The 12,285-nt window shown below is 34.2% G+C and overlaps 1 protein-coding gene across 12 annotated transcripts in view; it reads left to right on the top strand.

The window, feature by feature from the left end:
• Positions 1-12,285, top strand: part of LOC134649042 (disintegrin and metalloproteinase domain-containing protein 11) — a 631,585-nt gene that overhangs the window by 426,653 nt on the left and 192,647 nt on the right. The gene's annotated exons all lie outside the window — the stretch shown is intronic.

Raw genomic sequence — 12,285 nt, forward strand, 5'->3', positions numbered from 1 at the left:
AAATATCGGCCAAAAGCCCATAGATTATTACATCGTCCAGGGAAAAATGAAATTAAGGCGTATGGAGTTGATATGTCGTTGAGACGTTTTTCCCTTGTAGATGTCTTCGGAGAATTACTCTCCAGGCCGTATGCACGCCGTGTTATTGGGGAGGGATATTATGATCCCCAGGAACGCAATATTCGACAGTGCATGGTAGCACACAGTGCGTAAACAGTACGAATAAATAAGTAGGTTAAAGGCGGGATTCCGCCAGTGTGCGGCACTATGCGGCACAAGCATATTCAGTATAAAAAATCTTCTGCCGCAGGATTTTTAGGATTTGTAATATTTTTTAAACGGCCTACGACATTCCTTCGCGGTATTTATAATTAAAAATATCAAACCGTGTTGCGTGTAAATACTTTCAGTAATTAAATAAATTGCAAAATGCATATAAATATAATTATGTCCTGTTAGAAACATTAAAAAAAAATGCCGGGAAACATTTACCTAATAATTTAACTTCTTATGGGTCAATTTTCAAATAGGCATTTTTTGCTGTCCCACGGCTAAAACTCGAAGTCCATAGGACTAAAAACAACTAGATATGTATATATTTTCATTCAGTGTATTATAAACTTTAAAAATAATGTACAACTGTACCTTCAATATTATTTGTTTCTGACAAAATCGCATTTGAAGGTCCAAAAACAGCGAAATTTGCCGTTTTTCGCGTGTCCCAGTGGCAGCATTGCCCAATTTAAAAAATCATAAAATTTGATGTAGGCAACGTATTATGAATAGCTTTATATTTTTATAAAGAGCATTTTCTAGAGGATTTATTTAGTCATTTCGATAATTTAATGCGTTATTTAATAAAACAAGAGAAGCCTTTTTATCGTTGTCCCGCGCGGCACTTGTTTTGTTATGACTTAAAGATACCCCCCAAAATCTTCTTTGTCTATTGAATAACGATTAAATTAACTTTACGACGCAATAGTGCGGTTAGTTGGGCATCTTCCACCATTAAGTATGCACGCGGAAACAGTTTTATTTATCTAATAATCTCTTTCGATATATTTTGCTACGACTACAATGACATTTGTATGGACGCTTCATATGTTGGTACACAGTCGAAATAAAAATGTGTATTTCATAATAATAGTTGCAAATATAGTAAAATAAATAAGTGAATCGGTTATATGGTGTAAGAAATTTCACCAAAAAATATTATTGGCGACATTTGTATGGCGACATTTGTACGGCTATTTTGACCATACAGATGTCGATTGTGGCATACAAATGTCGACATAGTGCCATACAAATGTCGAAAAGGTGTCATACAAATGTCGTCAGGGTCTTACAAATGCCACAAAATTAATAAATAGTGACATAATCATTTTGATACTGCCGTACAATGTCGAAAAAATGCCATATACATGTCTAAAGCGCCTTAAAAATTGCTAAATAGTGCCATACAAATGTCGATTTTCAGACATCCATATCTAGCAAACTATAAAAAGTAGAGTGGTGCCTCGTACAGTATATTTTTTGTTGTTAAGAATCCTTCCTAAATCGATGATTATAAATCAAATTTTCCAAAAACAAAAAAAATGCCATACAAATGTCGAAAAAACACCCTCTTCAAAAATTTACCCTTATACAAATACAAATGCGTTTATTTCATTACTTTTTACAGGAGAGTTTGTTCTTAGGTTTAAATAAGGGCTAGATTGTGTAATGCTCATGAAAAAGGTGCGGATACAGCATGCTGGATTTCCGCCATTCTACTGCTTCTCGATCCGACCCAGGGTTGAACGCCACTTGAAAGGATAAAAAAAAATAGGTACCACTTGTATACATCCTACTGATATAATTGCTTTACTGTATCGATATCGAGACATGTGTTATGGATTCGTTCAAAAACCTCGTAACTCAACGCTCTCTGTTTTTTCGTCAAGGAACACGATATTTATTGCCTCTTGGTATTTATTAAATCTGCGCAAGATATTTTTATTCGGTTCACAAGTTTCATCTTACCGTATGATGTCATCTTCATCTTCTATTAGTTATTGAGGAAAAATAGACATATTTGCATTTTATTTTTTGCTTTCAATCAGATTGTATGTATGTATGTATGTATGTATGTATGTATGTATAAACTCTTTATTGTACAAAATCCAAAACATACATTTATGGCACAGGATAGGCAGTACAAAGGCGAACTTATCCCTTTAAGGGATTTTTTCCAGTTAACCTTTGAGTAGATTGTCTTTGACGGCCCTAATGATCTATTTACAATTTAGTTATTTGTAGTAAGTAAAGCAGTTTTTTTGTGTTTTACTTAGGAGTGATTCTCAAGAAAGTGGCACCGACCGGTTAAAGTTAATGAAAAAAAATATTTTGTATTTTATTTTACTTTTAAGAATAAAAAATATGTTTTACTACTTCAAGTACCCCGAATTTTTAAAAGGGAACGAAAAATAAAGAAGTTATTTTCAAAACTTACAATAACCTATACATTAAACACAGGTTAAAGTTAAGCAGGTTACAGTGAAAAATACATCATTTTTATTTTTTCCCTTGAACGGATAATAATACGAATGTCTCACTTTTAGCATAGTTGAATAAACGTTCATACAATATTAAAATGATATTATTACATTAGGCCCCATACCAAATTCTTAAAATAATCGAGACAAGTTAAAGTTAACATTCCGTTACAAAACCCCAGATGTCTGTCTTTAACCACTTGTCTCTACGAAACTACGACACATGGGTCATGATGGTACCCTACGGTGGTTAGCTTGATGCTTACCTAATATTTTGCCATAGTTATGATCTAAATAAAATTTTCTGTGTATGAGTCAGATGCAATACCGCGCATGTACAGGTTGGTACAGATTAACTGTGAAAATATCCTTGGACAAACTTCGTGCGTGAATATTGTTGTAAAAAATTTATATAAGGCATGTGCAAAGTACATTTTAAAAGGTATTGTTTATGTTATTATATAGCATGATATTTTATTTACATAAATTAATGCTTATAAAATCTAAAGAACTAAAACTGGAAGAGCGATGCTTTTGGACAAGACAGGTTACAGTGAAAAGTGCTACTCTTTATTTTTTATAAATATAAGTATTAAATTTAAATAAAAATAATGACTTGGCCTCGATAAACATTGTTTTAGTTTATCTAGATACATTTTTGTTTCATGTGGAAAAGGGCAAATAAAGATACATTCAATTCAAAAACTCGATGACAGGTTAAGATGCCACTATTTTGAGAATCACTCTTAGGTACGTACTTGTAATCCTATTTGAATTATGTTGCTGTACTTAATGTTAATTACTTACTTAATAAATGATCAGTTTGTGCCTTCTACGCGCATTTAGTCACGACCAGTCAGTGAACAGCAGATGTTGTTTAGCGGCAGGGGTGTTCAAAATGAACTAAACACAAGGAAATTGTTTATCAAAAATATCACACGCTCATTCATTTCCTTATCTCAATATATGACTGAAAAAAATGAGTACCTAACTTTTTTATTTTTCTTATATAATTTTATTCATATTGCCAAAACATTTTGCTTTCAAAGCGTACCTATTTAAATAAATAGAATGATTTTATACCTACCATGGTTGTGTTTTCAACCGTTAAATAATCTAAGGGACATCACTTGTTCGTCGTTTCATCTTCAAAGCTTTCGTTGCGGGAGTTATAATTTGGACCAATCCGTCTTTTCGTTTGCGAGATGAATCGACGTAAATTATATTGCGAAGGACCTTCAAATATTAATTTCTCTAGACACTTGTAATAAAGTTTCGTATTTAACTGTCACAAAGGTATCAACTAATTTGACAGTGACATGCGAGGCAGATAATTAGAGTTACACCAAGAAAAGTCTGTAACGATTTTGATAGCACACCCAGTGCAAGTGTTATTTTAAACGTCAAACTTCTTTAAAATTATGACGTATAAATAACACTTGCACTGCGTGTGCTATCAAAATCGTTGCAGACTTGTCTTGGTATAACTCTAAGTTAAAAGTGGTGTTTTGAGGGGCGTTGTCTCGATTATGTTTCGTTAGACATTAGTTTAAACATAAAAATTTCAAATAGGGAATTATATCTAATTTTAAGAACCCGCTAGGTGGGTTAATTTTGTATTGGAAATGGGGCGCTTGGCACTGAAAGTGTCAAAAGGATCTTTGTTATGAAACAGTGTTTTACAATGTTAAGGTAGCCAGCCATATTTACTCTGTGTGAACAATATAGGTACAAGTAGGTCATACTCATATGATTAGGTATTTATGTATGGGCCACTAGTTGCCTGAAATAAAGATTTCATTCATTCATTCATTCATAACAACGTTATGGACCCATCTTAAAATCGCCAAATAGTTTGTTCTTGTTATACATTTTTCCTGAGCTACTATCGACGTTTTCGATAGAACAGCTTTATATATTTGAGGAGATTTCGGGGTTGGTACAGTAACGTCGAAGAAGCACCCTACTGTGTCTAACTTTATACATAGTAGGTAGGTACGTAATAATAACGTTTGAAAAACAATCATAGTTACCAAATTTCCACAAATACGTACACACGACCTAACCTTGCTTTGCTTCCGCACAATATGAATTGTTCACAAAAACCATGAACCAATGGCCTCAAAAATTTGTTGTTCAAAATTGTACCCTCTGTCAAGCTTACAAGGTATATTTCAAGAGTAATAGATTTTGTGGTTTCCGTTCGGATTGGACGCTCCCCGGAGCGTTGAAATTCTCTGGCAACAGAATCTGAGAGCAGAAAAACATACGAGGCTTTAAAAGAAGCATAAAATTTCTGTTTTAGAGAGCGCTACGTTGCTTGTACAGGTTCCGTATTAGTCAATGTACTGAAATATTTTAGATACCGTAAGGTTAGTCGTACTTACTATAATGTATCGTAAAACGACTCTAATATAATGATTAATGATAGTCAAATCGTAATTTAGTAAGCAGTGTGGGAGTGAGGTAATTGGTGCATCGCCTGATAATTGATGCAAGCATGGGCTCAAATTGAATTATTGATATTTCACTTTATCTAGCCGTCATAGTTATCTTCTATCTAACTTTTAATGGTGATCCAATAAAAAGCAGATTGGATAAAAGATAAGCGGCCCAAACTACTAATTCCACACAGACCAAGTCGCGAGCAAAAGCTAGAATTCCATATTTATCAAAGAATCCATCGAAGGAACTCTAAATATTTGATTGGCATACAAAGCACAGCTTGTTTACAGCACATACGCCGTGACTTTGTGCACCAGTTTAATGTAGTTGCCGCCTGTCGCGCTCCGGAGCGAGTGTCGGGGGAAACGTGACGACGGGTGCACAACTGAAAATAAATAAGCAGGTTTTTTTACTTACAGGCCAATTCACACTTATATTGTGACATCAGAATGAGATTTAAATCGCCCGCCGCAAATGTCAGTCGCCCGTGCGTCTCGTGCACAGGTTTTTAAATGGTCATGAATTACCTAAGGGGATTGCGTGCATCATATGACTTACTACATTCTTGTTTGCCAATGTTAAGTATAAAAAGTAATCTAAAATGAAATAACAATGATTTCTACATAAGTAGGTACATATTCCTTCAACAGAGCAGTTGTAAGCAGACAACCATCTCAAAAATAATTGACACAATTCTCGCTCAAGCTGCATTCCTCGAGTTGGGAACAGCTTAGAATTTGAGCTGCGACTCGGAAAATCGTGGCCGGGGGAAATAGGCGCTTTTGTCGTGTACGACACAATCGAATGAGTGCCGAATTGATTTGCGTCGAGAGTAGTCGAACGTGTTAAGGTATAATACAGTATGTTTAAACGTTGAGAGCGTGAGGGGAATTTAAATGTTTTAGATTTTGGCTAATGAGAGGTTCTCAGCGAAAATATAAATGCTGCAGCTAAAATTCACAAATATATAATAACATTGGAAACGATTAGACAGTTTAATTACCTACCAAGCCATAATTCAAGAAGTTCTAGATATTTTTTAAACGGTTAACGTATACTTGTACCGGTTACCGTTGCATGTGGAGTAATGGACACGTAGTGTAACTTCAGGCTTTAAGCATCGTTTGATTCCTTTTTATTTCCTGATTATTAAGATCTTCTGAACACTTGAAATATTAATAATTTTAAAACCAAAGATACATAATATTGTCTTTGGTTACCGCGATAGTTACTCATGAAATAAAACTATAAACGGATTATATCGCGTATATTGAAGAAGTTGACCACAAGCACGAACGCTGTAAAGGGTTCAAACGTCGGGATGTAGTATAAATTCAATATACGCGATACAATCCGTTTTAATAGCTTTATTCCAAAGATTCGTTTACGCCTAATTCAAATATCCTTTACAAATACACATATTTGTATACAGAGATAGTTAAAGAAATTCAAATTTCGGAAAAAGAAAATCCATGTGTCTAAAATTGAATAAAAACATAACACTTTATCACCCCAAACGGCTCTCACTACGCATTGTGAAGTTTCTCTGCCAAAAAAATCACAAACCGGTGATAATATTTCACGCCACTTTATTTATTATTTCCTCAACGTCCCCGTAGGTTCTGGGGCATTACCGCCGAGGAAGACCGTAAATTACCTGCGTACCTACTCCTTCAGGCCCCGAGAATTATATGATATCCTGCCATTCTTGGCCCGCAAGGGCAAGTTGGTAAGGAATGCTCAAGGGGGAAAATTATAGGATGACAAACGTCTGTGCGGTGGCGTGATGGCGCAAGCGGTCGGCCGTAATGGGTAATTCGAAATTATGTAGTCTTTATTCATAATATATTTGACAGTGCTGTAATTGTTTGACGCCAAACCATATTTTCAACATTACGGGACTAATAATGGTTTAAACTTTTGAACCGGGTGTTTAAAATATGACATAAAAAATGCTTAACAAAATGATTTGAACATGATCGGTTGACATTATTATCAATGAGTTTTGTTTTTACTTGATAACGTCTTATAAATCGATGAACACCGGTAGCATGCACGAAAAAGTGTCACGTTGTGGATAGATCTCCATGGTAACGTTGTGGACATATCTCCATCGTAACGTTGTGAACAGATCTCCAAGATAACGTCACTAGTGCGCAATTAATTGGTAGAGTCTGTGCGGAAATAGAAGAGTCGTGAAATGTATGGGATCCAATACATTCTACGACCCTTCTCTTTCCGCACAGACTCTAGTATGCAATTTTTCATCAATGTTTTCTTATGACGTTACCACGCATAATTATCGTCCGTAAACCGACTTTACAGACAACCATATCTTTAAATAACCGTTTTTATTAAAATGACGTAAGTGCAGGGAAGGTACGCTCTTTGTTAGTATGCTTTTTATATCGTATTAAGCTACAGAACTTTCCACTATGCATGGCCCTCACACCCTTAGCTGGCTTAATATACTTGCGAGCAGTAACCTCCATTTTAAACATAACACACAAAAAAGTAAACATAACACACAAGGCCAGTTTCAAAGAAAGAAAATGTTCTGAATCTCAAAAAACCAAGGACATCGTTGTAGGATTATTAACATGGATGGGAGGGTTTATCGAGCTGTATTGTTTTTCAATGGGCTGGTCCCCTGGGCTGTGACGTCACTGGCATAAACAAAATGGTGGCGGTGCGGTTTGCGCGCGAAATCGATGACTCGCTTGAGGGTTAAGTGTTTTTTATGCAAAACTTCCTCTACGCGTTGTTTTGTTTTTGTGCAAAGGCTCCAGTTTTTTGTATTTTATTTTAATTTTGTGTTTGGAATAATGTTGCTTTGTTGGTTGGTTTAATGCACTCGCCTTTTTATGAAGGAACTTTTTAATTTTTATTTAAGTTTCTGAGCTTACAGTCCAGTCCTTGACAGTCCGTCAGTCCATTGCGTATCTACATAATATATTCATAAACAGACATATAAATTTGTTTTATTGAGTTTACTTGTTAATATCACAATCTTAATAACTTGAACATGTAACTTTTTTCATCCATTACAATGAACAAAATTGTAATAACATAATTATTTTTACATTTTCATGAAGATAATTAATCACGTTTTTCAGATGGTTGCACAACGTAGTAAATATATTTTTTCGCTTCATAATTCATATTATATTATTAACAATTAAATGAAACAAATGTAGTATTAAATATCCTGAATCATCTCGCGTTCGTTAGTGCAAATATTTATTAATGACCGAAATAATTAAATGCATTCAATCATTTTGTTCAGTATTTTCACAAAACCCCGTCAAAATGATGGATGAGTGAATGAACGAAGTATGTAGACAGGTGAGACGTTATGTTTCCAGATGGTAATATATTAAATAATAAACCTATGTATTGAATTATTATACAATTAATTTACTTAGTCATAGAATGGACCATAATTATTTTATTGTAATAGATGATAGACAATAATAATGCACAAATATAATCCCTACTCATACTAGTACATATGAAAAAAAAAACCTTAGTATGTAGGTACAAAAACCTAAAATTTGTGTCGGGTTGGATTCAATTCTAAAATATTATGGGGTTTGTAAAGTTTGCGACGAACTGCTAGGGAGTTGATATTTGTATGCATTTTAATACTTATTTCTAACTCTGACTTGATTTCATAATATTAAATAAGTACCTACCTATTGAAAGTAAATATTTACGATATGTAATATTCAATTATATAAATAAAACGGTAAACCTCGCGTCTGAAACTGAATACAATTATCGTTTAAAACTACTAGGTATGAAATAACTTTGTTTTCATATAACTCTGCAAGCGATATGAGCAATATAACTGCATGGATATAATCCTCATTAAAATATTAAAACGAAATCTGCAACGAAACGTGAGCCAAAGAGTATTTCATTAGTTTTGAAACGGAACATATTTCAAATTTGGAACTACATTATTTTCCATCGAACAGGAATTGTAGTTAAGTTATTTATTAATAAAGTTTACCTAATGATATCGGGTTTCGTACGGAACAAATTGTATTTGCGCCCGAGAGGAATGTTTTGATAAATAAATATCGGATTCACAAAACAACACGAATTAATTGTGTACGTTTTGTTAGAGGCTTCTATTGATTTTCTTAGAGGATATTTTTACGAAATATGATAAATCTTACAGACTACATATTAAAAATAGGTAATTGTTAATATGTAGTTACCTGACTACCTAATACTAAGTACTATACTATATTAGGTACCTATTAGAAATTCATTTGTCAATACGTATCAAACTACTTTGTTTATCACTGATTTAAAATTTAAAGGTATATTTTACTCGTCAGGTTTTAGAGCTTAATGTGTGTAGAAGTTGTTAGGCAAACGAAACTTTCCTTAAAATGAATATACTTATTGCCAAAAAAAGCTGGAAAGCGCCTTTGAAAGCTTTTCTGTTGTAACTTTTGTCGTATTCATTGAAAGTAATGAACAATAAAAGAGGAAGTAGCGAAATTAAAACAACCGAACCGATGATACCGATATTAATAAAAAGTAAACTCTGGTTATTGTATCGTGTAAGCGTACAGAAATTACTACCCCTTTAAATGCAAATGCGGTCATTTATTTAATTTTCCACTTTTGCAGCGATAAAATCTGACGTTTCAATCGCGCGACAGAAGATAAAATCGCGTTTTATCGCCAGAATTAACATAATTGCCGCGTTATAGGCATTCGATCTTTTTGCTAATTTCAATTCCGTGATCTGGGATTACTTTAGTTCGTCTCCGCTTCGTTTGATGCCAATGTATTGTTTTCAATTATTTATATGGGATCTCAAACTGATGAAATGTTACGTGAAATATTATTTTAGTTCATTGAATCGGAAACAGCGTTACGGGATTTTAATAAGGAAAAATAGTTAAAATTGTACATTTGGCCAAATGGTTTGATATAGGTAATTTAGAGGTAATATTTGATGGAGTGGAGAACCTAGATTCAATAAGCATAAGTTGTACAAATCATCAACATGGAAACTATACCTGGTCGTCAAACTATTAATCCGCTCAAATGTTGTATAGACCGCAAATGGAGGCCACAACGCTATCTGTACCGAGCGGTACGCTGAATCCGGAGCCACCGTTAACCGTGTTTCGTGTGGCGCAAGTGCTGTGCAAATTCAGTTTAATGCACATATTCAAGTTTAACTTGCAAACAACAAAACTAGGTTTACAGAGTGTGGCCTAGAACACTACCTTGTGGCACTCCGAAAGTATTAAGGTGTAGTACTAGGGTTTGCAATCCGAATCCGGAATGTATGAAATTATCCGGATCTGGATCCGGATCCGCGGATCTTCCCATACATTTCGGATCCGTCGTGCAAACCCTATGTAGTACGTATACAATGTCAGACGCTTTTTTGTAACTTATGTTCCAGTTGCATCTTTTACACTAAAAGATGCTTTATGTTGCTAGGTTTCGATAATACTTAAAGCTAAACATAATATCTATAACGTTTTAGGATCCATATCCAGTCAAAAGCTATCGACGGCTCTGTGTTTTAATAACCTTATTATTTGTCCATTCTCATGCTTTAAAAGTGGCTCATTGTTTATCTATGAAGCGGGTTGAGCGTGATACGTTTCGACTTCATTGAATTTTACTTTTCAAATATATTTTATTTACTTTTTACTATTAGCAATTGTGATCTGAAGTTAAATTTTCTTACTGACTCTTGTGTTCAGTCCTATTTCTAACCTCTGAAATGATGATTCGATGATTTCATTTCCAGGTTATGTCCCAGTCAGGTGTTATTTAGATGTAGTAACTAATATAGGTAACCGTAGCAAACTGCTCAATTGTGCCACACGCTAACCGCAGACTTTAATCCCGGTTCCAACGTCCGATTGCGATCAGCCACACCTGCAAGTGGAAAGGAATCATCGACATTTGTGCTGCCAATGGAATCCTTCAGCGAATGTTTGTCAAATTGTCTGTTCCATGTCACTCAACACTGATGCGTTTGATAAAAAGTTTATTGACGAGCTTCAATGATTTCTAGAGTGTGTATGTATGCGATTTCTGTCATGAAAATATGCGATTAAAAACTTCTTTGTAACACTAACTAATTAATCAATAATACCTACATACTCTTCAGCAATTACGCATAATACGTCGCACTGATGATGATGTAATGATCAAATGGACCATAATGTTTTCGGTGTTTTATTCAGCAATGAAGTATTTCGTTTAGCCTATTTAGACTTGTTACCAATTAAGATAAAAATATGATCATAATATTATTCTGCCTACTAATATCTATATACTGTATTAAGTTAAAAACGCTATCTATCTATAAATTCTAACTTAAACATCGTTTACCCCAAAAAATAAAGAATAATAAAGTCAAGTCAGTCAGCGGCGATATTTTGAACACAATAGCGCAAAAGCATATCGATAACAGTCACAGTTATCGCTTAACATTGGCATTGCCACCGAAGGGTCAGCTTGAAAAGAACCAGTGCTCAATGCAAAAGAATGAAGCACTCAACGCGAAAGAATTGAATTGTGAGACATTTTCGTTGAATGCGCGAAATATTATTGTCAGTTTCGGTTAGCGGATTTTTTCTTCGGATTTTATAAATGTTTATTATCAAACTTTTATAAAAATGCCTAATTAAGGGCCTTATTACATTAAATTAATTAAATCGGCTTTAATATCCTGGAAACCGTGCATATCCGGTTAAAAATATTCTTAATAAATACGTCTTTATTATAAGTACGTATGTATATATACTTAGATTGATTGTTTTTTTTTTCACATACAAAATTATGTCGTAGAATCGTATTCGAATACTTAATGTAAGTAGGTAAAGATTTGTTTAGAATTTTTAGGTCAGAAACAAAATCAGTTAACATTAGATAGGTAACAATTTTATACTATTTCAGGATACTTTCACCGCGTTTAAACTTTGCTAACTGAATATCAGTCATATTTTATTATTGTAAGCTACATTATTATAATACCTACCTATATGTAATAAGCAATATGGTTGCTTACGTTTCTTGCCAATTCGCCAACATTGATTTCATACGTATTCCCAAAGCGCTGCCTGTCGCAATATTACCTGGTACCTTCATTATTCCGGCAGTCTGACTTTAGAACATATTTTCAACACATCAGCGGGTCTCGTTGTTTATTTATACCAGTGAACGCATATAAACCATGGAAGTATTCTGTCCGCTCAATTATGACCCAACGTAAAGTATTCGATTGTAGGCGGTGCTTACAGAGTGTTCGATTGGC

Source organism: Cydia amplana, chromosome 6 (genome assembly GCF_948474715.1).
Source record: "Cydia amplana chromosome 6, ilCydAmpl1.1, whole genome shotgun sequence".
Taxonomy (NCBI): Eukaryota; Metazoa; Arthropoda; class Insecta; order Lepidoptera; family Tortricidae; genus Cydia; species Cydia amplana.